Here is a 26,490-nt window from a genome sequence, read left to right as displayed (position 1 = left end):
TTACTAGAAAGTAGAGTTGTTCAGAAATACAAATGCATTGTTTATGGGGTCAAAGGAGGAGAGGAATCAAGCATAATCTGTATTTGGAGACTTGAACCACTAGACAGAATCTGGTGTAATTTGCTGAGATGGGAAATTCTGGGGAAGAAACAGGTAAGAAGAGATGGGGGAGAGGATTAGTTAAGGGTAATCAAGAATTCTGTTGCAAACATGTTAAATTTGAAATGCCTATACAATACTCAAGTAGAGATGCTATGTAGGGGGTTATATATACATTTTGTGACCTAAGGGAAAAGCTACACTGAGCATAAAATTTTGAGTGTCATAAGCATAAAGATGAATTTTAAAGCCAGAGCTTGAAGAATATCACTTTGAGAGAGAATGTGTAGATAGAAGAGAAAAGGCCCTGGGATTCTCCAAAAGGTAAAAGCTGAGAAGAATGAAAAGATTCAGGAAATGAGCCTGAGGAAGACTAGCACACAGGGTAGGAGGAAGACAGACACTCATGCCATGGCAGCCTAGCAAAGTGTTTCAAAGTGAAGGAGAGCAGTTTATACACACTGGCAGTGTTGCCCAGAGAATGAGTAAGATGAAGACAGAGAAGTGACCAATAAAATTGGTAACGTGGAGATCATTGGTTACCTGGAGAAGGGCAGCTTCAGAGGTACAGTAGAGAAGGAAGCTGGGTGAGAGGGAACAGAGGTATGACTGGAACGTGAAGAAGTAGTGAAAGAAATGAGAGACGAAGATAGTAAAGGAAGAATAGGGACGACTATTTTTAAGTTTGTAATGAGTTTGTGATGATTAACGGAAAAATTGTTTGCAACAGTGAGGTGAATGTGAGATAAAAGGGAGGTTTGTGTTTTATTATGTTGGACCACTTTTTGCACATCGATAGGAATGATTCACAGAAAGGAGTTAGGGAGAAATAAGATGCAGGTGGTGGTGGCAGGAACTACAAGAGCCAAGCCCTTCAAAAAGTTACAGGGAATGAGATGCAAGAGAAAACAGAGAGAATAGGTCTTCAATACAACCTATGATTTTTAATTGATAAGAATAAAGAAATAGAATACAGATATAGATACAAGTAAGTTAGGGGATTTGGAGGCAAGATGAGGGAATTCCAGTCTAAATGGTCAATGACAGTGAAGTAATAGGTGTGACTATTTGCTCTCTGTGTGTGTGTCTGTGTATGTGTGTGTGTTTAGGTATAAAGAGCGGAAGTTTGATGAGAAAGAAAGTAAGAGAATAGTAAATTAGTTATCTTGAGATTAGAGCAAATATAGGGTGGAAAAATCTCATTAAACCTCAGATTTAATTTTACAAATTGATTTAAATATAGGACTTATGAAGATAAAACAGGATCAAGTATGTAAAGTCCTTGGATACAGTGTCTGAGATAAAATAGAAGCTCTAAAATGATAACTTTATTACCCATACATTTTGTAGCCCTGGCCTTTTGATTATTAGAAAAAAATAATTAGAGAAAATTAACAAAAATGGGAAGAAAGGGTAAATGAATATTCCTCTAAGTTCTTTTTTTAAAATTATTGAGGTATAATTAACATACAAAAAGCTTTACGTTTAAAGCATACACTTTGATAAATTATATATATGTATGTATGTATACACACACACACACACACACACACACACACACACACACACACATATATATAAAATCTGTAAAACCATTACCACAGTCAGTCAAGGTAGTGAACATAAGTATCATCATCAAAATATTCTCTGTACCCCTTTGTAAACTATCCCACCTGCTCCTCTCTGCCCCCATCTCAAGGGAACCATGGATTCTATCAATAAAATTACTAGAATTTAATATAATTGGAATCATATAGTAGGCATTCTCTTTTAATCTGGCTTCTTTCACTCAGTGTAATTACTTGAGATTTTTTATGTTGTATGGATTGATAGTTTCTTCTTTTATTGCTGAGGAGTATATCACAGTTTTTCCATTCACCTGAAATGATCTCACCTGAGATTGAGTTGTTTCCGGTTTGGGGCTGTTATAAAGAAAGTTTTTATGAACATCTGCCTACAAGACTTCATATGAGCATATGCTTTCATTTCTTTTGGGTCAATACTTAAGACTAAAATAGCTGGGTCCTATGGTAGGTGTATGTTTAACTTTTTAAGAAACTGTTGAACTGTTTTCCAAAGGGTTTGTACCATTTTACATTTTCACCAGCAGTGTTTGAGAGTTCCTGTCGTTCTACATCCTCACCAGTATTTGGAATACTCAGTAGTTTTCATATTAGACATTCCAATAGGTGTGAAATGGTTTCCACTTGGGATTTTAATTTTTACGTCCCCAGTAACTAATAATGTCGAGCATTTTTTCATGTTTATTTGTCATCAATGTATCTTCTTTGGTAAAGTTCAAATATTTTCCTCATTAAAAAAAATTGGGTTGTTTGTTTTCTTATTGTTGATTTCTGAGAGTTCTTTACATGTTCTAGATACAACTCTTTCATCATATGTGATCTGCATGTATTTATCCCCTGTCTGTGGCTTGTCTTTTCATTGTCTTCAGTGTTTTTTGAAGAGCAGAAATTCTTAAATTTGATGAAGTTCAATTTATCTTTCTTTTCTTTTTTTTTATTTTTATTTTTTTTTGCGGTATGCGGGCCTCTCACTGTTGTGGCCTCTCCTGTTGCGGAGCACAGGCTCCAGATGCGCAGGCTCAGCGGCCATGGCTCACGGGCCTAGCCACTCCGTGGCATGTGGGATCTTCCCGGACCGGGGCACGAACCCGCGTCCCCTGCGTCGGCAGGCGGACTCTCAGCCACTGCGCCACCAGGGAAGCCCTATCTTTCTTTTCTTTTATGGATCATACTTTGGCATGGAATCTAAAAAATAATTTCCCTAATTCCAGTTCATAAAACTTCTATCCTGGGCCTCCCTGGTGGTGCAGTGGTTGGAAGTCTGCCTGCCAGTGCAGGGGACACGGCTTTGAGCCCTGGTCTGGGAGGATCCCACATGCTGCGGAGCGACTAAGCCCTTGCACCACAGCTGCTGAGCCTGTGAGCCACAACTACTGAGGCCCGCGTGCCTGGAGCCCGTGCTCTGCGGCGGGGGAGGCCACCACAATGAGGGGCCCACACCCCGCGGCAGGGAGTGTCCCCCACTTGCTGCAGCTGGAGGGGGCCCACGTGCAGCAGCGGCGACCCAATGCAGCCAAAAATAAATAAATAAAATAAATAAGTTTATTAAAAAAAGTATAACAATTATTTTTAAAAAGTTCTATCCTATATTTTTTCTAGAAGTTTTATAGTTTGGGAATCCCCTCTCATATTTATTGAATCAAGAAATGTAAGTCACATCGATATAATTTAAATATTTAGCAGTGGAAATCACAACAATAGTACATTGAATCAGCCCAATGGGCCATATTGAAAGGTTACTTCAGCTTCTGTTCCCCACTTGGAAGCTTGTCCAAACCCGATCAGTTAAATCCAACATATCCTCCTGCTATGGGACAGGGTAGAATGATGACTTCGGCTTGTATCCAAGAAAGGAGCTGCTCTTTTCCCAAAAGTTCTGCAGCACAACTGGACAGTTGCATATGGTCTTCACTTCTCTTGGGGACAGGCAGATGTCGGTCCCACCCCTCATCATCATCTTCTTTAAAATGACTGTGTTTGGGACAGCAGGGGAGGGAGGAATGGCGTGGTGCAGAGTGAGCAGCTCCATAGCAGGCAGCAAGGCACGTGTACTTTTGGATTCCTGTGGTGCAGCTCAACCAACTAACAGCATAATATTTTCACTCCACCCAGAGGTCTATATGGAAGAACAAAGGTCTTATGGCAGATACCACTTACTTCAGCTTTGGGAACCTCTCGATTCTGCAGCCACAGCCAGATGGCATTCAGTCTGGGGCTGAAGGTTTTGCTCCTTTGCCTGAGTCGATCTGATTTGCAGTGAGACAGCATTATAAAGGAGTTCAGTTTAATACCTGACTTCTACTACTCCATTCTCATGATAACATCTTAAGTTTTCACGTGATTTTATCATAAGACCTAAAAGGGTTTTCCAGGTGGTAGAGATAACAAGAATTTATCTAGATTCCTTTGAGTCAGTTTCTCCTTCTCCAGGGGATCACTCTCATGAGCAAACCTGATCTATAATGACGACTCAAACATTACTCAATGCCACATCCATGGCTCCCTGTGGAACTTCTTGTGTATTAGGGATATCTCCCCAAGAGGGCCAAAGTGCCCATAGAGCAGCCAGAATCCACTGGGAAAAACAACTCGAAGGCTTTCGCTGTCATCCTTGAATGAATCTAAAGTTAGCACATAGACTGCAGAACAGGCTGAACCATAAAATGATGTATTTGTTGTCATTCTTTAACAAACATTTATGAACATCGCCCCCTCATCTCCCAGTGGAACCAGCCAAGCTGTTAACCTTTTGCCTGTTTGAACCATACTGATGACTAATTTCCCTCCTTTTATCCTAAGTATAGCTGCCCATCTCTGTATCTCTTATCTGAAAAGGGCTAAACCTTCTGTCTACTCAGAATGAATCTGAATACCAGTTACAATGTGTACACCTGAGGTTGACTGTCAAGTTAACAAAGAAGTCACTTGGAGGAGAATTAGGGCACCATTTGGTCAGTGGTTTTTTAATCTAATTCCTGGTACTCAGTTTTCAACCACATCCTCAATCGCCCCCTCATTTAGCAGACATTAACATGGAGGAGCATTTATTGCCTAATACGCATGTGATTTGCTCAATACATTTGTTATTGATTCTATGGTCTTTCCTTGAATCTTGATAACTGGCATATGAAGCTGTCAAATTTCTTTTTTTGGAAAACCATGTCTTTGTCAACATCCCAGCCTTATCACAAAGTTGTCAAGAACTGTGAAGGGTCTGAGATTTTATCCAACTTACAAGTTCACATGTTAGCCTGCTATTTTTCATAGATATTGTTAGAAAGCATGAGATTCATGGGTCAGAGACAAAGGACAATTTATTGCTTATACCAATAGCAGCATCCGGACTATCAGCATTTTTGTGCCAGTCCCTGAGCCTCGACTGTCACAAGGTGATGTGAAGAGTGAGAGGTAACAGCTTCACATGCTGTGCATTGCGTTATAGGAGAGGAACCCTGAGCTTAGGGAGTCCAAATCTTTGATAATGAGCATTAAACATGACTGCTCTTTGCTCCGGAGGGAGACAAAGCTGTTCACTATATGAACATTTTTGAAAAAATAGTCCATAATAAAAGGGAATTAATACCTTGCTTATGAAATGTGAGAGACCCATTAAGAATTGTTTCCAAACAGTAAAGTGTTTTTTTACCTTGATTTCTTTTTATCACTGGTTTTAAACAATTTGATCGTGATATGCCTTGTAGTAATTTTCTTCATATCTCTTGTACTTGGATTTTGTTCAGTTTCTTGATCTATGAGTTTATAGTTTTTATTGAATTCGAAAACTATTTAGTTGTTATTTATTCAACTCTTTTTTGCTGTCTCCCCTACGTTCTCTTATCATTTGGAGACTCCAGTTCCATATATATTTGGCCCTTTGAAATTGTCTCAACGCTCACAGATGTTTTGCTTGTGTATTTGTTCTTTTTAGTCTTTTTTATCTCTGTGTCTCTTTTTGGATAGCTTTTATTACATCTTCAGATTCATGAGTTGTTTTTTCTGTAATGTCTAATTCAATGTTAATCCCAAATAGCGTATTTTTTATCTCCAACATTGAACTTTTCATCTCTAGAAGTTTTACTGAAGTTTTTGAAATACATATCTTCTATGTCTCTGTAACATTATCAATCTTTCCTCTGTTTGCTTTCACACATAGTATATACCTTTAATGACTTTTTAATGTCCTTGCTGCTAATTCTCATATCTATGTCAGTTCTAGATTGGTTTTAATTAATTAATTTGCAATTGAATTTTTTTAAAAAAATTAAGGCTATGTTTTAGAGCAGTTTAAGGTTCACAGCATAATTGAGGGGAAGGTACAGAGATTTCCCATGTATCTCCAGCTCTCACACATGCATAGCCTCCCCCATTATCAATACCCTCTACCAAAGTGCCATATTTGTTATAACTGATGAACCTAATATTGATACATCGTAATCACTCAAAGTCCATTGTTTTCCTTATGGTTCATTCCTAGAGTTGTACATTCTGTGGGTTTGTACAAATGTATAATGGCATGTATCCACCATTATGATATCAGACAGAGTATGTCACTATCCTGAAAATCCTTTGTGCTCTGCCTGTTCATCCCACCTCTGGCCCCTGCCCCTGTAAATCACTGATCTATTTGTTGTCTCCATAGTTTTAACTTATCCAGAGTGTCATATAGTTAGTGTCATACAATATGTTGATTGGCTTATTTCATTTAGTAATAGGCATTTAAGATTTCTCCATGTGTTTCTATGGCTCATTTAATTTTAGCACTGAATAATATTCCATTGTCTGGATATTCCATAGCTTATGTACCCATTCATCTGCTGAAGGATATCTCGGTTGCTTTCAAGTTTTGGCAATTACAAATAAAGTTGCCGTAAATATCCATATTTAGGTTTCTGTGTTAACAAAATTTTTGAGTTCATATGGGTAAATACTAAGTAGCATGACGGCTGGATCCTATGGTAAGTGTATGTTTAGTTTTGTAAGTAACCATCAAATTACCTTCCAAAGTGATTGTACCATTTTGCATTCCCACCAGGAATGAATAAGCATTCCTATTGCTCCACATTCTTATCAGCATTTAGTATCCTCAGTGTTCTGGATTTTGGCCATTCTCTGTAGTGCTTTCTTGTTTTAATTTGCATTTCCCTGATGACATATGATGTGGAGAGTCTCCATTCGTATACTTATCTGCCATCTACAGATCTTCTTCTATGAGATATCTGTTCATGTCTTTGCTCCATTTTTTAATCATGTTATTTATTTTCTTGCTGTTTTTAAGAGTTCTTTGTACATTTTGGATTGACAATCCTTTATCAGATGTGCTTTTTGCAAATATTTTTTCTCAGTCTGTGGCTGCTTCTTCTCATTCTCTTGACTTTGTCTTTCACATGGCAGAAATTTTTAATTTTAATAAAGTCCAGCTTATCAGTTATTTCTTTCATGGGTCGTGTCTCTGGTGCCTAAGAATTATAACTGCCTTCGCCTTCAGACTTAGAGCTTCGTCGCCTCAAATCAGGGAGACCGTGGACTTTGCCTGGATGCTTTCTTACTCTGGTATAGCCTGGAAACTGTCTCCAGAGAGTTAGCTAAGGAAATTGTGGGGTTCACCTTATTTGTTTCTCATCTCTCAGGGATCACTGGATTTCATTGCTTTATGTCCAATATCTTCAAAATTATTGCTTCATAGATTTGGGGGGGCCGGTTTTTCAGTGGAAGGGTAAATCTGGCTTCTATTAATCCATTTTGATCATAACTGATGTCAGTTTTGATCTTTAATATGAATAAGATGTTTCTCTTCACATTAACTCATATTTGGGTTCTATTAGCATTAAAATGCAATTTCTTGTGGCTAGGAGCCAAACATTTCTTTGAATCTACTTTCTCATATATATGTATATATGACATATAGAGAATACATATAGAATACATGTAAGAGATTGGAACTCTGGCATCTTGGAGAAAGAAGTTATTGAGAGCACCTATTCCACTCCCCATGTTTGGAAAACTGAGACTGGAATAATTAAGGAAGCTAGCCTAGGAAGTTAGCCTATGGCTACCTAATTGATGGTAGTATGAAACTAGAACCTGTATCTTGCAACTACAGGTATACTGCATTTCATTACTTAAATCCTATAAGAAATGTTTTAGAAGTGAATTTCCTGGAATTCCAGCCCCATTCATGGCCAGGCATGTCTCCATCCTGTGGTTTCTTGATTTCATCCCTCTAGCTCTATGTGCACTTGCCAACTGTCAACTACTTGAGACTTCAGTGAATTGACTAACATGTGTTTACAGAACACAGAAGCACAAATCACTATTAATAAGTCAAAGTTTGAATGTTAATACCTGCCAGTCAGTGCTATTGTGAGATTTAATTATGGTTTGTAAAACAATTTGTCATCGGCAGCTGAAAATCAATTGAGAAATTTAGTGTTACAGTGATTACAGGAGAACCTCATAAATACAGCCATATCCTTAAAACATAAATCGCAATTGTATCCATTTAAAAACATACAATTAATGTCTCACTGGTATATTATGGCAGCATTTGAGCTCTCATTTAAGTATTTTAAATAATTGAGCATTAGATAACGATAAAAGCAAAATAGCAGTTTCATGGTGTTGCTGATGCCAACAAGGTCTTAACTCAGGGTTTTGCTCCTTATGAAAGCGTGCCTTTCTTCCTCTTCTCAGCATTTACCAGTAAAATGTTCTTAATAACTAATGTAAATCCCACCGTCCATAATACTAAATTGCTATCACACAGATTCTACCATTCTTAGGGGAAGCTAACATTATCCACTTCTACTGGTGTCTGTTAAAATGTCCTGGCTTTCCAGACCCTGTGAGATTTGCCAGTCATTTGTAGATCATAACTTTTTACAGTGCCAAACGTGGCCGTCTCTGCATTGACATTGGGGATATTTGTTGAGATGGTGTGGAAAATATGTTAGAGAAAGAGAGAGAATGAAGCCATCTATTAAGCCAGATGTTGAATTTTAAGTCATTGAACCATTCTTTTGTTTCAAGAACAGTTTCAGGATCACTCTAAATGTATGGCAACCCAGCAAGATGTTATATGGAGTTGTCTTGAAACCTCTGGGCTTCAAGCAGATATAAAATGAGGTCCTTTACAAATGTAAAGGCTGGGAAAATAAGAAATTATTATTGGCTCTTTTAAAAAAAGAAATATATTATGTTCATGATATGATGCTTAAAATTAACCTTGTAATGCAGAGGTTTAAAAAAATTATAAAATTTCTAATCATAATTGCATAACTTTGTTAGCTGCAAAACTATTCATATAACTAAAGTTTATGATGCTGATTTTCTTTTTTCATTTCCTCTTCTCTGATCTTTGATAATATTCCTTCCTTAGAGAATGAATATTCAAAAATAAAATACAAGGTTTTTACCCAGTGTAGGAACTGGGTTCTTCACAGATTATTTTTCTCATCACTTGGGGGTATGTTCTCACCTCTTCATCTTTACTTCTATTTAAGTTTGCTTTTTCATTTCTTTTTCTTTTTTTTTTTTTTTTTTTGCTGCATTGGGTCTTTGTTGCTGTGCACAGGCTTTGTCTAGTTGCGGCGAGCGGGGGCTACTCTTCGTTGTGGTGCATGGGCTTCTCATTGCGGTGGCTTCTCTTGTTGCAGAGCCCGGGCTCTAGGTGTGTGGGCTTCAGTAGTTGTGGCATGCAGGCTCAGTAGTTGTGGCTCACGGGCTCTAGGCTCGCTGGCTTCTGTAGTTGTGGCACATGGACTTAGTTGCTCTGTGACATGTGGAGTCTTCCCGGACCAGGGATCGAACCCATGTCTCCTGCATTGGCAGGCAGATTCTTAACCACTGTGTCATCAGGGAAGTTCTCTTTTTCATTTCTATTTGCACTACTTCTCTCTCAAAAATGGTGTGGAATGAGATCTCACTGTCATAATTTTCTGGAAGGTGAAAAAATAATAGGAAAGTCCGTATCAATTAATTAATAGAACATTGCTTTTTGTATTTTAATTATAACAATGATATAGTAGTTTTCAAGCATTGTGTAAAATGTACCTTGTAGCTGCCAAAAAAGCTAATAAAATATGAAGCTGTCTTAACAGAATAGAAATACAATGTCTTAAAAAATAGGAGTTCCTTTTCCCTATGCGAGTCATACCTTGGAGCACTGTATTCAGTTCTGAAAGTTACACTTAGATAAAATTGACAAGTTGGAATGAAGTCAGAAGATAGTAACCAGTCTATGATGGCATTAAAACTAGACCACATAAACAGTAGTTGGAGTCAGGGGATGGGGGTGTGTGTGCACAATTTAAGAGTCACCTTTGTACATCTGAAGCACTTTCATTAGAATTTGATCTATGTATATGATTCTTCATGTCAGCAGTAGGGGAAAATGTAAAAGTGACAGGAAGGCAGAGTCTGCTCAACAAGAAGGGAAATATTTTCAAAATGATCAGACTACTGAAACTGGAAATCAGTATTCCAACAGTGCACATGTCCTGAGATGTGAGGAACATGCTATCAATAAGGTTCAAGGTTCTACTCAAGAATTTTACTAGATGATTTCTCAATCATTTCCAACTATAAGTAAGTCTATGACTTTTATTTGTCTTAAACATCGTTGGTATTTTCCCAAATAGAGACTCATCTGACGTAGTAAAATTTCCAGATTAGCCAAAAATTAGGTTTGGTAGAGGAGAAATCTCTATAATATTGATTCCAAACTTGGGAGGTTGTCATGGATCTGCCATGCACTGTTCCCAGCTATCAACCTCTTTGAAAATTGCCTTTAATAAAAGAGATATACATTGTCCAAGATCATGCTGCCCCATCACCCAAAAAACCTGTGACTAAATTGGGGTTGCAAATACCCAGCCCTCTTGCCTCACCTCAGGACAACCCTAAAATGTCATTCCAGCTTCAGATTTCCTTGCAAAGTGAACTAAAGTTGTATTTTGGCTGTGCTGTAACCCACATTCACAAGTTGCCAGAACTTCTTTCTTGCCTTTACCCTAAAAGTATTGATCCTTAGTGCACTTCCTAATGAAAATTCCTGCAAGCTATTCTCCATCTCAGAGTCTGCTTTCTGGAGAGATTTGAGAAGAAAGAAGCTACAATTAAATTTTAGAGCTATCTACTCTCCTGGTAATAAGGACCCTATTGATGGTGATGGGTGAATTTATAGTACAAGGTAGCTATGCAACTATAAAACATACAATGAGGACATCTAGGATTGATGCACTTGAAAATCTTGGCTCCCTAAATCCAGTGAATCCTGTGAGCCTGACAAGGTGAATTACTCTTTCTGTTTAAGGTCAGTGTTTCACCCTTTACAGAAAACATTTGGCTGTCCCCAGAAGATAACTCTTGCCCTCTCAAGAACTTCCTTAATTTTCCTTCCTGACCTTTAGACCAACAAGTAGATCAAATCACCATGTAACAAGTCCAGAGATGTCCTGGGCTTCCTGAGAGAGGAAAGAGATAATACCATGAAAGAACCATAGGACTTAGAATATATTTAATGGCAGAATTCAGGAGGAAATAGATAGAGGTAGATTTTGCAGTGTTGGATATTGGATGTTGGTTCTGCATCCAAAAGGACATCTCATTGGTCCACTATATTGATGGCATTATACTAATCAGACAAGATAAACAACAAATAGCAAGTACGTTGGAGTCCTTGGAAAGACCCATGAACTTCAGGGGTGAGATATAAACTATAAAAAGTTAAGATAATTTTATTATGATTAATAAAATTTTTAGGGATCCAGTGGTTTGTGGCATTCCAAGAAATACCTTCCAAAATAAAGACCAATTAATGCATCTCATACCTCCTACCACAAAGGAGGAAGTTCCATGTCTGGTGGGTCATATCTGGAGAGTCTTAGCCATTATGCAGAGTGATATGAAAAGCTGCAAAATTTGAGAAACACAGAGCAGGAAAAGGCTTTGTAGCAGGTCTAGATTTCCAGATTTTGGTGTAAGAGGCCCTAATGTTTGGATCATTTAATCTGACCCTATGGTGTTAAGTATATCTGTGAAAAGAAAAGATGCTATGTAAGGTTTATGTAAAGCTTAGTGAGAAAATTATAATGAAGTCCCCTGGGGTTCTGGAGTAAGGCTATACCATCTGCAAATACTTAAACATCTTTTAAATAGTAGTTCCTGGTGTGATACTAGCCATGCTAGAGATGCATTATAAGATACCAAATGACATATAGCCAGAAATGCCCTACCAAATCTGGATTCTGTCAAACACACTATTTGAGGGCTTATGGCAAAGGCAAGGATAGAAACAGGGAGTCCAGTTAGGAAGCAATTATAACTCATGGAGGTGGAAATGGTGGTGGTGAGCAGTGCTCAGATTCTGGATCTATCTTGAAGATAGAGTTGACACCATTTGTTGTTGGATTGGACATGGAGTGTGATGGAAAACAGAGGGACCAGGAATGACTAGAGACTTGGAGCCTGAGAAAAAGGGGGAAAATGGTTGGCCACTGAGATGTCAAAGGTTATGAAAGCAGGTTTTCAAAAGACCAGGGCCAGGGCAGGGTGAAGTTATTCAAAGCTCAGTTTTGGACATGTTAAATTTGAGATACATCTTAGACATTCAAGTAGAGATGTCAAATAGGCAGTTAACATACAAGTCTAGATTCCAGGGGAGAGGTCCAAGCTGGAGAAATACATTTGGGAATTATTAGCATATAGATGATATTTAAAGCCATGAGTCTATATGAGATCATTAAAGGAGGATATGTAGATGGAAAAGAGGGTCAATGACTGAATGCTGGAACACTCTTACATTTGGAAGTCAGGGAGATGAGGGAGAGCAAGCAATAGAACTAAGATAACATAGGCAGAGATGAAAGGAATACAACTAGGCAAATGTTTTCTCTTGAAATCAAAGGAAGGAAAGTGTTTTGAAGGGAGTGATGAACACCATGCCATACATAGCTACTAACTAAGATGACCCTATCTCATTGTTCTGTTTCTTCAAATCTGCTTTACTTCGGTATTTTCTGCTTCCACTCTTTCTAATTAGGTCCCAGTATTTCCCTCTTTCCATCAGTCCCTGTGTCTTTGTTCACTCCTCTTTCCTCATAACAATAACTCTTCAAATAACAGTAATGAGTTCTTGGCAACTCACACCCTATGAGGTAGAAAAGACATTTTTCTAGTTTATAAACATAAGCATAATTGCTGACACAACTTGGACTCTGACCTTGTATGTCCTCCAAAGAATTCACAGTTCTTTTTAGACATTACCTCATTAGTCCCAAGATAAACTATAAGTACGTAAACTATAAGGCATTAAAATTTATTTGGAAGCACATGTGAAGAATTGCCTAAAATAGTCCATGCAGAACATTTAAATTAAATAAAATAAATTTATCTGTAGATAAGGTCTTATTTTTCTCATAAGTTCTTATAAGTAAATATTCATGGAAATCACATAGAATGGAGCATTGAAATACAAGTTCAGATAACACAACAAGAAAAAGATCCAAAATGTGCCTGATTTAAATAGGCACAATAGGGACTTCCCTGGTGGTCCAGTGGTTGGGACTTCGCCTTCCAGTGCAGGAGGTGCGGGTGTGATCCCTGGTCAGGGAACTAAGATTCCACATGCTTCGAGGCCAAAGAACCAAAACATAAAAGAAAAGTAATATTGTAACAAATTCAATAAAGACTTTAAAAATGTTCCATATCAAAAAAAAATTTAAATAGACACAATATCATATCGTTTACATAATTATCAACTTCATCATCATCATCACCATTATATGAGAAACTTTTATCAGTGTCAGCACTGTGCTAGAACTTTAAATTATTATTTTAATTGTCATAGCCACTCTATAAGTACTAGAGTTATCTATCTTAAGATGAAGAGCTGTAGGCTTAGAGACTTTAAGAAAGTTGCCCAAGGTCACACAGATGAAAGTGATGCGCATAAAATGTGTGACTATAAAATATAATAATAATAATAATGGTGATACTTAAATCTCGGTTTTAAAGCAATAACTGAGATTATTGCCAACAGTATCATGGAAGCTGAATGAGAAACCTAGAGGATAGCTTAAGCATAGGGAACAGGAAACAGAACCAAAAAAAAATTAACAAAGTTAAAAGTTGGTTCTTTGGAAGAAAACTATAAAATTGATAAATGTCTAGCAAGACTAAGCAAGGTAATAAATTAGATAAAATATCTATATTTCTATTTTATCTATCTATCTAAACTAATATAAATTTAAAAAGGAAAATTGGCCCAGGGTAGGAAAATTAAAGACCAATTTCAGTTGTTAAAACAGATGCAAAAATTCTACCAAAATAAAGATAAAATTAGTAAAATAAGTGATTAATTATTCATATTTGAATTAATGCCTTGAATTCATGGTGCTTGAGTCATTTTCACCCTGTTTTCATATTACTCAAAACAGTCTTCTTGCCTGTTTCTTATTTCTAAGTAATATTTTGCTTTGGTTTTGTTTGGTTGGTTATTCCTTTGTTGAAAGCAGTTCACAGACAGTATTTTTCACATCAATGGCAAACCACAGAGTGATGTTGAGCAAGAGAGTGACTTGACCACATTTGAGCTTTACCAGGGTTATGCTGTCCTTGGTATGTACTTGGTATGTAGGATGTATTACACTAGAAGAAAACATAGAGGGAACCAGCTGGAATGCTCTTACTATATACATGGATGGCTATAGTGTATGTGATTAAGCTGAAATAAGGTGAACTTTAGATTTAACTGTTTAGTTAAGATTAAAGCTCTCCTCTATAGTACAGATGTTTAAGGACCTATAAAAATAAATGTAATGCCCTAAATTAGAGAAATTGATTAAGCCAATAGTATTAATATTTTTGTGTTATAGAGCAATATTAATTGTGCTTAAAATTATTAGATATAATTACTAGGTGAGCACAGATACACAAGTACAAAATAAAGACTGAAGATTTTTTCTATATGATAATAACTAGTTGTAAGATATTGTTAAAAGATACACTAAAAAATTTTTTTACATCTATATAAATATTAGAAAGATATAAGAAAATATTAAATTTAAAGTAATAAAACTAGGGGTTTTAATAAAATAAAATTTAAAAGAAAGTACAAACCTTATATAAATTAAAGGACACAATTTTATTCAAGGAGATAAAAATATTTTAATAAGCAGAGACAAGCAAAGATTTTTGATACAAAATTTTCCTTAAGAATGGGATGTTTGATACTTTATGCATATTTGTTCTATCATATCTCAGTATTGTTTCAAATTGTTCCTGCAGGGAAATCTTTGCTCTTTATTTGAAGGAAACATTAACAATAAAATTGTGATGGAAAATCCTGAAAAAAAAAAAAAAAAAGAACGGGATGTTTGTGTTGGTAGCAGCAGAAACAACTGAACTTTTTATGTAAAAAAGTCATTTAGTTTTTTTAAAAATAAATATATTTATAATTCAAAAGAGTTAAATTCAAGTATTCACTTTTTGAAACAGTTATCTGTGTGTTTTTCCAGTAGTATCTAAATTATGTATTTATTATTAAAAATAGATTCTTTTGTTTTGATCATTGCCATGGTCATTAATAATTTAGTTAACTAGGGCTCCCCTGGTGGCGCAGTGGTTGAGAGTCCGCCTGCCGATGCAGGGGATACGGGTTCATGCCCTGGTCCGGGAAGATCCCACATGCCGCGGAGCGGCTAGGCCCGTGAGCCATGGCCGCTGAGCCTGCACGTCCGAAGCCTGTGCTCCGCAACGGGAGAGGCCACAACAGTGAGAGGCCCGCATACCAGAAAAAAAAAAAATAATAATTTAGTTAACTAGTAGAACTGAAGGTGACTCAAGTCTTGTATGATGCGTGGAACAGAATGGTTAAAAACGTGGGCTTTGGAGTCAGATAAGTCTGTGTTCAAATACTTGCAGTTCCATTAACGAGCTGAATGTCCCTGGTAATGTTGTAGGTCGAAATGTGTCCCCCCCTCCCAAAATATTATGTTGAAGCCCTAACTTCTGGTACATCTGAATGTGACCTTTTTTGAAAACAGGCTCTCTGAAGAAGTTATTAAGATGAAGTTACTAGGGTGGTCCCTAATGCAGTGACTGATGTCCTTATAAAAAGAGACACAGAGACAGACACACAGAGAGAGTAACGCCAGGTGATGATGGAGGCAGAGATTGGAGTGATGCATCTACAAGCCAGGGAATACCAAGGATTGCCAGCAACACCAGCCACTTAAGAGAAAGGCATTAAATAGATTCTCCTCTAGAATATTCAGCATGGGTCTGCAGACACCTTGATTTCAGACTTCCAGCCTTCAGAACTGTGAGAGAATAAATTTTCTGTTTTAAGCCACCCAGTTTTTGGTCATTTGTCACAGGAACACTAGGAAACTAATACAGGTAAATAACAACTTATTCAAGTTTCAGATTTTCCCCTCCTTCAAATAGACATGATAATTCCCATTAAGGACTTAATTTCTCTGTAGTCTGAGCTTCCTCATCTGTAAAACAGGAATGATAACAGTATCCCCATCATAATGTTAAAAGGATTAAATTAGTGTTATATGTAAAGCACTTACTCCTGAACCCTGAAATAGAAGGAAAGGTTCATAAGTGTTTTCCATTTTATTATTAGATTTGATAATTCTTGTAATGTGTTTAATATAGTGCTTAAAAATGGTACTGGTTATATATTACTATTCTGATTAAATAATAAAGATATGTAAAATACTTGCAAGGTGCCACAAACGTAGCAAGCCTTCAAAAAATTTATGCCATTATAATTAATTAGTTTTGTAAATAAAGTAATTAATTTATCCTTTAAGTTATTATTTAATTTTCTGATGAAGCTGTAATTTAATCTAAAATGCTAAAATAAATTGCTTCAAATAGAGTAGTTTATGCTTTGGTGAACTCTGAGGTCTGTATGAATTCTGAATTTAAAATGAGAAAGAGACAAGTACTCCTAGAAGAAGAGATATACTATTTGAAAAAAATGAATTTGGAATAAAGCAAAAGAGAGCGATTTCCTAATCTACGTAACTATTGCGATTATGAAAAGAATTGTCCTGTTTTTAGAAAATGAACATTGAAGTATTTATGAGGAAAGGGCATACTATACCTGCAACTTACTTTGAACTAGCTCAGTAAAATATTCTATTTATCTATCATCTATCTATCTATGTCTATCATATATAAATAGAGGTGGATAAAAATGTAGGTAAAATATTAATAATACAGGAAATCTAGGGAAGGTCATACAAGAAATATTAGTACTATTTTTGCAATTATTATGTAAATCTAAAATTAAGTAAAAATAAAAGTTAGAAAAAAGAATGTCAAAAAAGAACAAATAGAAAATTAATATAAAATAGAGATGATCTGATTAGCCACTTAGATCACAAAGTTATTTTGTTTAATGATTTTCCAGCCTTAAAGACTTTTTCATTGTATATAGCAAGTTTCAAATTGGAAAGCAGCCAAATTGACTCTAATTTAAGCTTTGATATTGCAAATGAATCTCTTCATAAGACATAAATCATCCTGTAAAAATATCAATGCATCTAAAAGCGATACCAAAACAATTTCAGGTCCAAAGGATCACTGTGCTATATTGAACAAAAAGTTTAATCAGTCAGTAGATCAAAGCAAGCTTCAGTTATCTTCAGATAAACTCAACCACATTTTTAAAAATATGTGCACCAGACTTCATTCATCCACAGAGTAGGTTCTCCATCATTGGTATATATTTGCACCCATTTATTAAAGGTACTTTGTGACCAATAACTCTGCCTTGTATACAGTGCCACTCACGCAAAGACCTATCATAAGCCAAAGTCAAACCTTCCCAATTAATGCAGCAAGGAACTAGCCTACCTCTGCAGTAACAGTGTATTTAATTGGTGGTGACAATATACAGCAAGTGAGGACTTTTTTCTAAGCAACAGTGAAACACTTCCATTCAAGTAAATTAATACCCTTGACTGAGTCGTTTGGTAAGAGGTATAAGAAGAAGAATTACAAATTAATTTTAAAATTTATCAACTGTATTAATTATTTATTTCTAAGTATTTTACCACCCCAAAACTTAGTGGCTTAAAACAGCCACCATTTATTTGGTCACAATACTGGGGATTAGCAACATGGGCAGGGCTCAGCTGGCATAGTTCATCTCTGCTCCTCATGGTGTCAGCTGGACTCAACCATGCTGTTGCGGTCAGTTGGCAGGTCAACTGGTTGGTCCTGGATGGCTTTACTTACATTGTTGGCAACTGGCTGGGACTGTTGGCCAGAGCATGTGGCAGCTCCAGCAGGCTGCCTCAGGCTTTCTTGTACAGTATCTGATTTCTAAGAGGACAAGAACAGAAGCTGGACATCCTCTTATGTTACTCTACCAAATGTTAGCCAAAGCAAGTTACAAGGCCAGCCCGTATTAAAGGGAAGGGAAATAGTCTCCTCCTTTTCATGGGAGGAATTGCAAAGTCACATTGAAAAAAAGCACAGAATAAAGATGAGAGAAATTGTTGTGGCTATCTTTGCAAACAGTCTGCACATTGATATATAAATATTGAAATTTCTTCTTTCTTTAAAAACTGGGTCTAAGAATAATTTTGCAAAATTTTCAACAAACTGTTCCCTCTTCTTCACATTGTTATTGCTTCTAATAGATTCGTTTTAAATGCTTCCAAATATTTGTCCTGAATTCAGGCCACTTGTTTTCCTTAAGATTATAGTGACTTTTCCTTAAAACATAATGACCCCTACCTAGCTCCAAGTAATCAGATATTTATCTTCCCGCAGAGAGTAAATGCTGTTGTATGTGAATCTGTTCATGGACCATATCTGTACCCGAACATTATTTGTAAAAATCCCAGTGTTGGGCCTTTCTTTCACTAAGTTTTTTAATTGCTATTTCTCTCTAGTCAACTTCTTTTAAAATTGATCTGTTATTACACATTACCTGGATATTTTCAGTGTAGCCCATTATCTATTATCACTTATTCCTTTCAGTGCTCTTTTTGACGGGCATGCTGAAACCAGAGTGGTGGGCTCCTTGAGAACAATTGGGGATAGATGAGTGGCTTTTCTTATTTCATGTATTTTATGGATGGTCTCATTGGTATGTTCCAGGAGCCGGAATATGGAACAGTCTAAATAACATGTAGCCAGAATAATTCAACTTTAGATCCCAAAACTTTATCAAACAAAAACCTTCATAACCGAGATATTAGGAGAGAAACTCAAGGTAGAGCAGCAATGCCCGCCAGCCTTAGGCACAGGGCAGAGTTTCTTCATATCCTCCTTTTGACATGTTGGACTTCAGCGACCACTGTATCACTTATAGCCACAGGCATAAAGTATGTCCTGCTGGAGGACAACTGTAAAGCTGATGGCACAAATACGTGGTTTCAGGAAAATAAGTAGCTTTCAGAGATGGATCATTACTTTCGCCCTTATTACCATTCTGCTTCAAATTTCCAAAAATTTTAGGTTTGTCCACTGGAGTAATTATATTATTTAGGGTACTAGTTGGGCTAATTTAACATTGATTTACACCAAGAGAGAATGTTTATTTCACTCTCATATAAATGTCTGAGATGTAGGGTAGTCCTGTTCCACGAGCTGGCTCTGAGACGTGGGATACTTCTCTCTTGTGGTTCCATCATTCCCAGTTCTGCTTGGCCCACAATGGCTCCCCGTAACGAAGCTGAGCCCTGGGAGGAGGAAAAGAGGGTGTGGAGGGCAAGTGGCTTCCTTTTAGGGACATGGCCCAGCAGTTGCCTATATCACTTGGTGTACATGTCACTTGCCAGTATTAAATCATATGATCAATCTGATTCTAAGGAAGGATGAGAATATAGTTCCTACCTGAGTAGCCAAGACCAAGCTATAACTCAATGGGGAAGGTTCTATTACTAAAGAAAACATTGAGACAAATGGATTCTATAGGACAACACACCATCTCAGCCACATAATTCAAATTAAGTTGTGAGCACAGGAATTAGTCACCTCCAGGAAACAGTTTGCCATTGCATATCAAAAGCCTTAAATATGTACTCATCAGCACAACAATTATATTGCTAGGAACAGCCCAAGAAAATAACTATGGATATGCGTGGAGATTTTGCTGCAATTATAATCATTGCAATATTAATAACGTGAGAGGAAAAAACCCTACAGATTTAACAATAAGTGATGGGTTAATATAGATTATTGAAGAGCAGTATTAAACTGTAGGTTTGCCCACCGGAGTGGTTATATTATTTAGAATATTGAACCAGTTGTTTTCATGGAAACCGAAACAACAATGGATGACATAGAATTTTCCCATGCATTATTGAGTAAAAAAAGTTGAGCATAACATAAATGTGGTTTCATTTTATATAATCTTATATATAAATGTATATAATCTTACTATCAAAATTAAATCTTAATATTGATTATCTCTCTAAATGGTCACATTCTTTGCTCTTAGGAATATGGGATACTTTTATAAGAAATAAAATATTTTTTAACCCTCATTCTTTTAATGATAGAAAGTAAATATATTGAAAGATTACTGCAAAACATGGAATTCTAATAGACTATCAATCTCACATTTTATAAAGCAATCCTTTATCTTGGCTATACTTTGAATTCAGCACAGGATTAATGACTGGGGAGTATTAGACTCTTCATTTTCCTCAGAAGCCTTTTTGGTTGGGTTGTGCTGCAATGAAAGAAGGAATATGTTTTGGCTGCTGCAATCTCCTTAACTGTAGCAGATTTTAGAATGTAATCCATCAATTTGGAAATTCAGAATCCAAACAAATTGGCTCAGAGCTGCTCACTCCTTTCTTGGGGTATCTTATCTCCTTTATCATAGGTTCCCACTAAGGATTTGCTGTATTTTTGAAAAGGCAACAGAGAGTTAAAATACAATTGGCTTGCAATAGGGAAACAACATATCAGCTTGCCCCTTAGATCTAATTTAAATGGGAAAATATTTCTGAGCAAGGACTGCATAAAGCAGGAAGTTGAGAGAGTTGCCAGGAGTGGATAAAAAAAAAAAAAAATCTGTTAAAAAGATCTGGGCAGAATCAAAAAAGTGACTTTTCTGGCTGGGTTCTTTTAATGTACACAATGACAGAATCCCATGATACCCATTTATTCGACCATCAGATTTCATTAAAGCAGGAAATGTGATCTCCTGATAGATTTCTTTCTTTACCAACTGCTTAATTATGATAACTTCATCATGTTAATAAAATGGATTACATTTGTTTTCCTTGCTCTCACCAGGGCCTAACTGGTAAATAGTCTATCAACATTTCCATTTCAACCCTAGTGTTTCAAAGGGACATGATTTGACTAAAAATAAGCTGCAGGCATCCACTTGCTCAGCCCCAAATTATTGTTACGTTGTTTAAGCCAAATAGTTCTGTAGCAGTTTAACCTTTCTTAAGGAAAGGAGGAGAATTTGGCCCTTGTCTGCACTCACCAGCAGGTTTCCTTCTCTTCCTCGAATATTCTTGGAAGCTCCAATTAGTATTTTAAAGTTTCTCTGAATTCGTAATGATTGAGAGTCTGTTTTTCATGGCACCCAGTGGCCAGCTAAGACCCTAGGACTAGATTTTGTCTGTTCCTGCTGAGAGTGTGATAGTAGAGTCAGGCTCATCCTTGAATGGCTATCTCCCTTGGAATAAATTATGGTTGTTCATTTTTAGGCAAAATGTAACTGAAAGACATCTTTCTCTGCTTTTGTGTGCTGTAAGATAACTGATCTCATTTCCCCTGCTAAGATAACTCAGCATCATCTTGTACATACTTGCAGATTAGCAGTATGAGAAAGACCTCAAACGTCAACCAAGATGGAAGAAACACCAGCTGGAAACTATCTCAGCTTCTATACAAATACCATGGGTTCGTGGGTGGAGCAGGCATATTGAGGGATAATAATGATAACAGTAAGCAAAAGGATGTTTTTATTAAGTCTGGGAATGTATCTTGATGGTAAAATATTTGTAGAATGAATCCAGGTGATTATAGAGGATTTATTTTGAGAACTGCAAAACTTGTAAGAAATGATATACACTCACACTTATTTCACTGAAATTTAACACAACAGCATGCTTACATAAGAAATTTCCAAATGACTTAGAGATGTAGTTTATGTTTTTCTTTCTTCCTATCATGTGTGTTGTTAAAATTTGCTACTCTTTTTTTTTTGCGGTACGCGGGCCTCTCAACTGCTGTGGCCTCTCCCATTGCGGAGCACAGGCTCCGGATGCACAGTCTCAGCAGCCATGGCTCACGGGCCCAGCCGCTCCGCGGCATGTGGTATCCTCCCAGACCGGGGCACGAACCCGCGTCCCCTGCATCGGCAGGCGGACTCTCAACCACGGTGCCACCAGGGAAGCCCTGCTCCTCTTTATAATCTACACTTTTGGTCTAAAATTTTTCTCTATTTGGCAACTCTGTATATTTGTATGCTGGATAAATTTCCCCATGAAAATACTGAGCTATCCTAGAAATGCATGGCCATTCCAATTTGAAAATATAATTTAAAATATGTCGCTTTAACAGAATATAAAAGAATAATTGTATAACTATCTCAATAGATGAAGAAAAGTCATTTGATAATAACAAATTCCTAATTTTAAAAAAAATGTAGCAAAATCAGAATAGAAGGGAATAGAGAATAGCTATTAAAAACCTATGTGGGGAGGGGCGTCCCTCACAGCACAGTGGTTAAGAATCCGCCTGCCAATGCAGGGGACACAGGTTCAATCCCTGGTCTGGGAAGATCCATCATGCCGCGGAGCAACTAAACCCGTGCACCACAACTACTGAGCCTGTGCTCTAGAGCCCGTGAGCCACAACTACTGAGCCCGCGTGCTGCAACTATTGAAGGCTGCGCGCCTAGAGCCTGTGCTCTGCAACAAGAGAAGCCACTGCAGTGAGAAGCCCGTGTACCACAACGAAGAGTAGCGCTGCTTGCTACAACTAGACAAAGGCCGCACACAGCAACGAAGACCCAACGCAGCCAAAAAATAAAAATAAATAAATTTTTTTAAAAAACCTATGGGATTGCATAACTGTATGCTTAAAAATGGTTGAATTGGTAAATTTTACATTATGTCTATTTTAGTGCAATAAAAATATACATACATTTTAAAATATTAAGTGTGGGAAGATACAAATAATTATGTCATATCAGTAGCATATACTCAAATTATTTACAAAGCTATTTTGAATAATTCAACACAAATTCAATTACTAATACTACCATGTTTAAGCACTACAATACTGCTATACATGGGTTTTACTGACCATATTTGTTTTCTAGACATGGTACCAAGAACTTCCTATTATTTCATTTAATTTTTACAATAATCCTCTGAGATAGAAATTATCATGTGCATTTTATTGATGAGGCATCTGATATTCAGAGAGTTGAAATCAGTTGCCTAATGCCATACAGCTAGAAGGTGTTGAAGCTGTAATTCAGACCCAGGTCCATCTGACTCTGACAGACGTTTATAGCACTTTTGCTCTAGTGCCTCCTATGTTTACGTTCATTAAATCTCACTGGACTGAACACAAAAGGAAAGATTTTAAAATAACCTAAACAAAATTGGCCACCCAAAAATGTGTCTACATCTTAATTCCTGGAACCAGTGACTGTTAGCTTGCTTTTTTTAAAAAAAGGCCTTTTCAGGTATAATTAAATTAAGGATTTTGAAATTAAAAGATTATCCTGGATTATCCAGTGGACGCTAAATCCAATGACAAGTGTCCTTATAAGAGATACACAGGGGATATTTGATAGAGAGAAGAGGAAGAGGCAGTGTTACCAGGGAGGCAGAGATTGGAGTGGTGCTGTCACAAGCTAAGGAATGCCTAGAGTCACGAGGAGCTAGAAGAAGCAAGGAAAAGAATCTTCTCTCAAGGCTTTGGAGGAAGTGTGGCCCTGCCACACCTTGATTTTGGACTTCTGGCTTCCAGACTGAGAAAATAATTCCTGCCTTAAGAAAAAAATAAAACAAAACTGTGGGAAGCATCAAATGTAATAGTGAACATTTAGAAGCATGATCATTAGGTGAGAAAAAGACAGAAATGCCTACTGTCATTATTTCTATTCAACTTTGTTACCGGAAGTCCTAACTAATCCAAGAAAGCAACAGAAGTCAGGAAAGAAAAGCCCAAAATGTCCTTGTTCGGAATCAACAGGGAAAAGATGTCACAGTAATCACAATTCATCATTCTTTTTAGTGAGTTGGGAATCTATGCTGCCTTTGCTCAAATTTGTCTGTAGGACTAGAATACCTAAGAATCCTGGGGAACACAGACCTTTCGCTTTTCCACTTTTTTTCGGCTTCTCTTTTATTTTATTTATTTATTTATTTATTTTGCGGTACGCGGGGCTCTCACTGTTGTGGCCTCTCCCGTTGCGGAGCACAGGATCCGGACGCGCAGGCTCAGCGGCCATGGCTCACGGGCCCAGCCGCTCCGCGGCATGTGGGATCTTCCCAGAGCGGGGCACGAACCCGTGTCCCCTGCATCGGCAGGTGGACGCTCAACCACTGCGCCACCAGGGAAGCCCTTGGCTTCTCTTTTATATTCCCATGGCATGTTTTCCCCATCATTCATGTCACTCTGACTTCAGTTCCCCTGACTAGAAAAAATTATAAAGTTCTATGACCATTGGAATTGGCATTCTTCTGTTAAATTATTGTATTTGATGGACATAGGAATCGTTGCTTTAATTTACTATGTCATTAGAGGAAATACAAGTACATTAAATCAACACTTCACATTTCTGAAAGTAATTTATTTTTAAAATGTAGTATGTTTATGACTTCAGATATTAAAGGCATATTTATATTTCCATTTTAATCAAATTATAGCACAGAAAATCTCTTCAGTAATTAAGATGACCACAGAATAAATCTAAGTTCATAACTTGGCAATAATTAACTTAAGGAGTAGGAATTAAGTTTGGAATAATACTCAGAAACTGGATGTTGAGCTATTGAAGGCCATGTGTATTCAAACTTTGACTATGCTTACTCTTTTCCTTAAGTATAGAGAAGGAACTAGAATCTGTATATGATACTTTGGATGCTTCAGATATATCCAAGTATGTCCAGGTATGGCCATATTGTTCTGGAGTTTGGTAATTGGTAGAAACTAGATCTACCTCTGTGATTAACTTTGTGGTCTTGGTCAACTCATTTCACTTATCTGGCCCTCAGTTTCCTCCCCATACAAAATGATTAGATTGAATTAGGTCTTCTCTCAAATGGTTTCCATTTCTGGCATTCCTTGAGTGTTTAGACACAAAATGATGATGTCTGCTATTCATCAAATAGGTTTTATGTATCTATCATGATGCTAAATATTTTACCTGCATTATTTTATTAAATCATCATAGCACTTCTCTGAGGAAGAAGTAATAAGTCCAACTTCATAAATGAGGGAACAAAGGCATAGAGAGAGAAAATAACTGGACAAAGTCAGTTACAAAATTACGAAGGCAGAATTTGAACCATGGTCATCTTGAGTCTAAAATCTTTGGTCTTTATCACTATGTTGTTCTATAAATATTCAGCTGTAACTGTGCTGATTTAGTAAATGTAATTATCCCATTTATCCACTTATTCTAAAGTGTCCCATCCAGGTCTGTACCATCTCCCCAAAAGGCAATAACTTTAATAGTGTTGCCACAGCCAATGGTCAGTATTAATCTTCCCAGCCCAGACCAAAACAGAATTGATGGCAGCACACACATCCAAGCCTGAAAATGCCTATTTCCCTTTATAGTAGACCTAAATGTCACTATCATGCTATGCATATACCATCTAGCGTACTATGCAATGCATTTATTTACTGTGCTTATTGTTTATTATCTGTATGTCCTATAAAATATAAGTTTGACAGGGCAAAGTTATTTCCCTGTCTTGTTTACTGAATCCCTAGTGCTCAGAAAAATACCTCGTACATAATAGATGCTCAGTAGGTATTTAATGAATAAAAGAACAAATAATCAGGGGTAGATGTTTATATCAAAATTTATATGCATACATGACTGAATTAGAGTTACACATGTTTGCTGTTTTACAACGATGTAAGTAGTTTTCTTTCCAACAATTTTCAATAAATCCTGTCTTATTTGCAAGTCTTGAGTTGAATTGTAAAGACATAGAAATAAGTTCTGATGTCTAGGCTGTTGAACTTTTTTGATGATAGTCATCAAGACTCTGGGTAGATCATGCAAGCAGACCTCTTACATCAGAGTGTTTACTTAGGTATAAGGATTGTCTTTTCTGTCTGCTTGTTGTGTTGCACGTGGACCTCACACAGTTTAAAAGTTATGATTAGTGGCCAAGCAGACTTAGAAATATCCCATTCAGATAATTTACGCTAATCACGTAATAACCATTTAATGCGTTTTTGTTGATTGATTCTAAATTGGAGTCAACTTATTTCAAATTATCTCTCTGCCAGTGAAGCTTCATGTGCGATTCAGTACTACAGGTTTTCAGTTTCCCTATTTAGCCACATTGCCTATGAGTCCTGTTATCTAATTAAGTACACTTGAGCCAAAACAAATACAGTCTTTGTTTTGCAGGCATAACCATGCTGCTTGTTGAGGCACAAAGAAAAAACTTTTTTAAATTGCAGCTGTTTTAGTTTGGAAACTAATGACAACCAATGAAAAATAACCAGTATGAGTCACTGTCTTTACCATCGGCCTATACCTTCCTAGAGATTAAAATCTGTAATTTTCTTGTAAACTTTATTTTCCCACTTTAATTTGGATTATTTC

At 36.8% G+C, this 26,490-nt stretch overlaps 1 long non-coding RNA gene across 1 annotated transcript; it reads right to left on the bottom strand.

Moving 5' to 3' along the window:
* Positions 1–8,009: 8,009 nt before the first annotated feature.
* LOC137225234 (uncharacterized) lies at positions 8,010–15,285 on the bottom strand. The gene is made up of 2 exons (XR_010943749.1): positions 11,510–15,285; positions 8,010–9,616 (listed from the first exon to the last, which is right to left on the bottom strand). It is a non-coding gene; the product is annotated as an uncharacterized lncRNA (long non-coding RNA).
* Between the last annotated feature and the right edge of the window lie 11,205 nt (positions 15,286–26,490).

Source organism: Pseudorca crassidens, chromosome 5 (genome assembly GCF_039906515.1).
Source record: "Pseudorca crassidens isolate mPseCra1 chromosome 5, mPseCra1.hap1, whole genome shotgun sequence".
NCBI lineage: Eukaryota > Metazoa > Chordata > Mammalia > Artiodactyla > Delphinidae > Pseudorca > Pseudorca crassidens.
The sequence above is the reverse complement of the archived record's forward strand: the minus strand, read 5'-3'. Positions and strand labels throughout refer to the sequence as shown.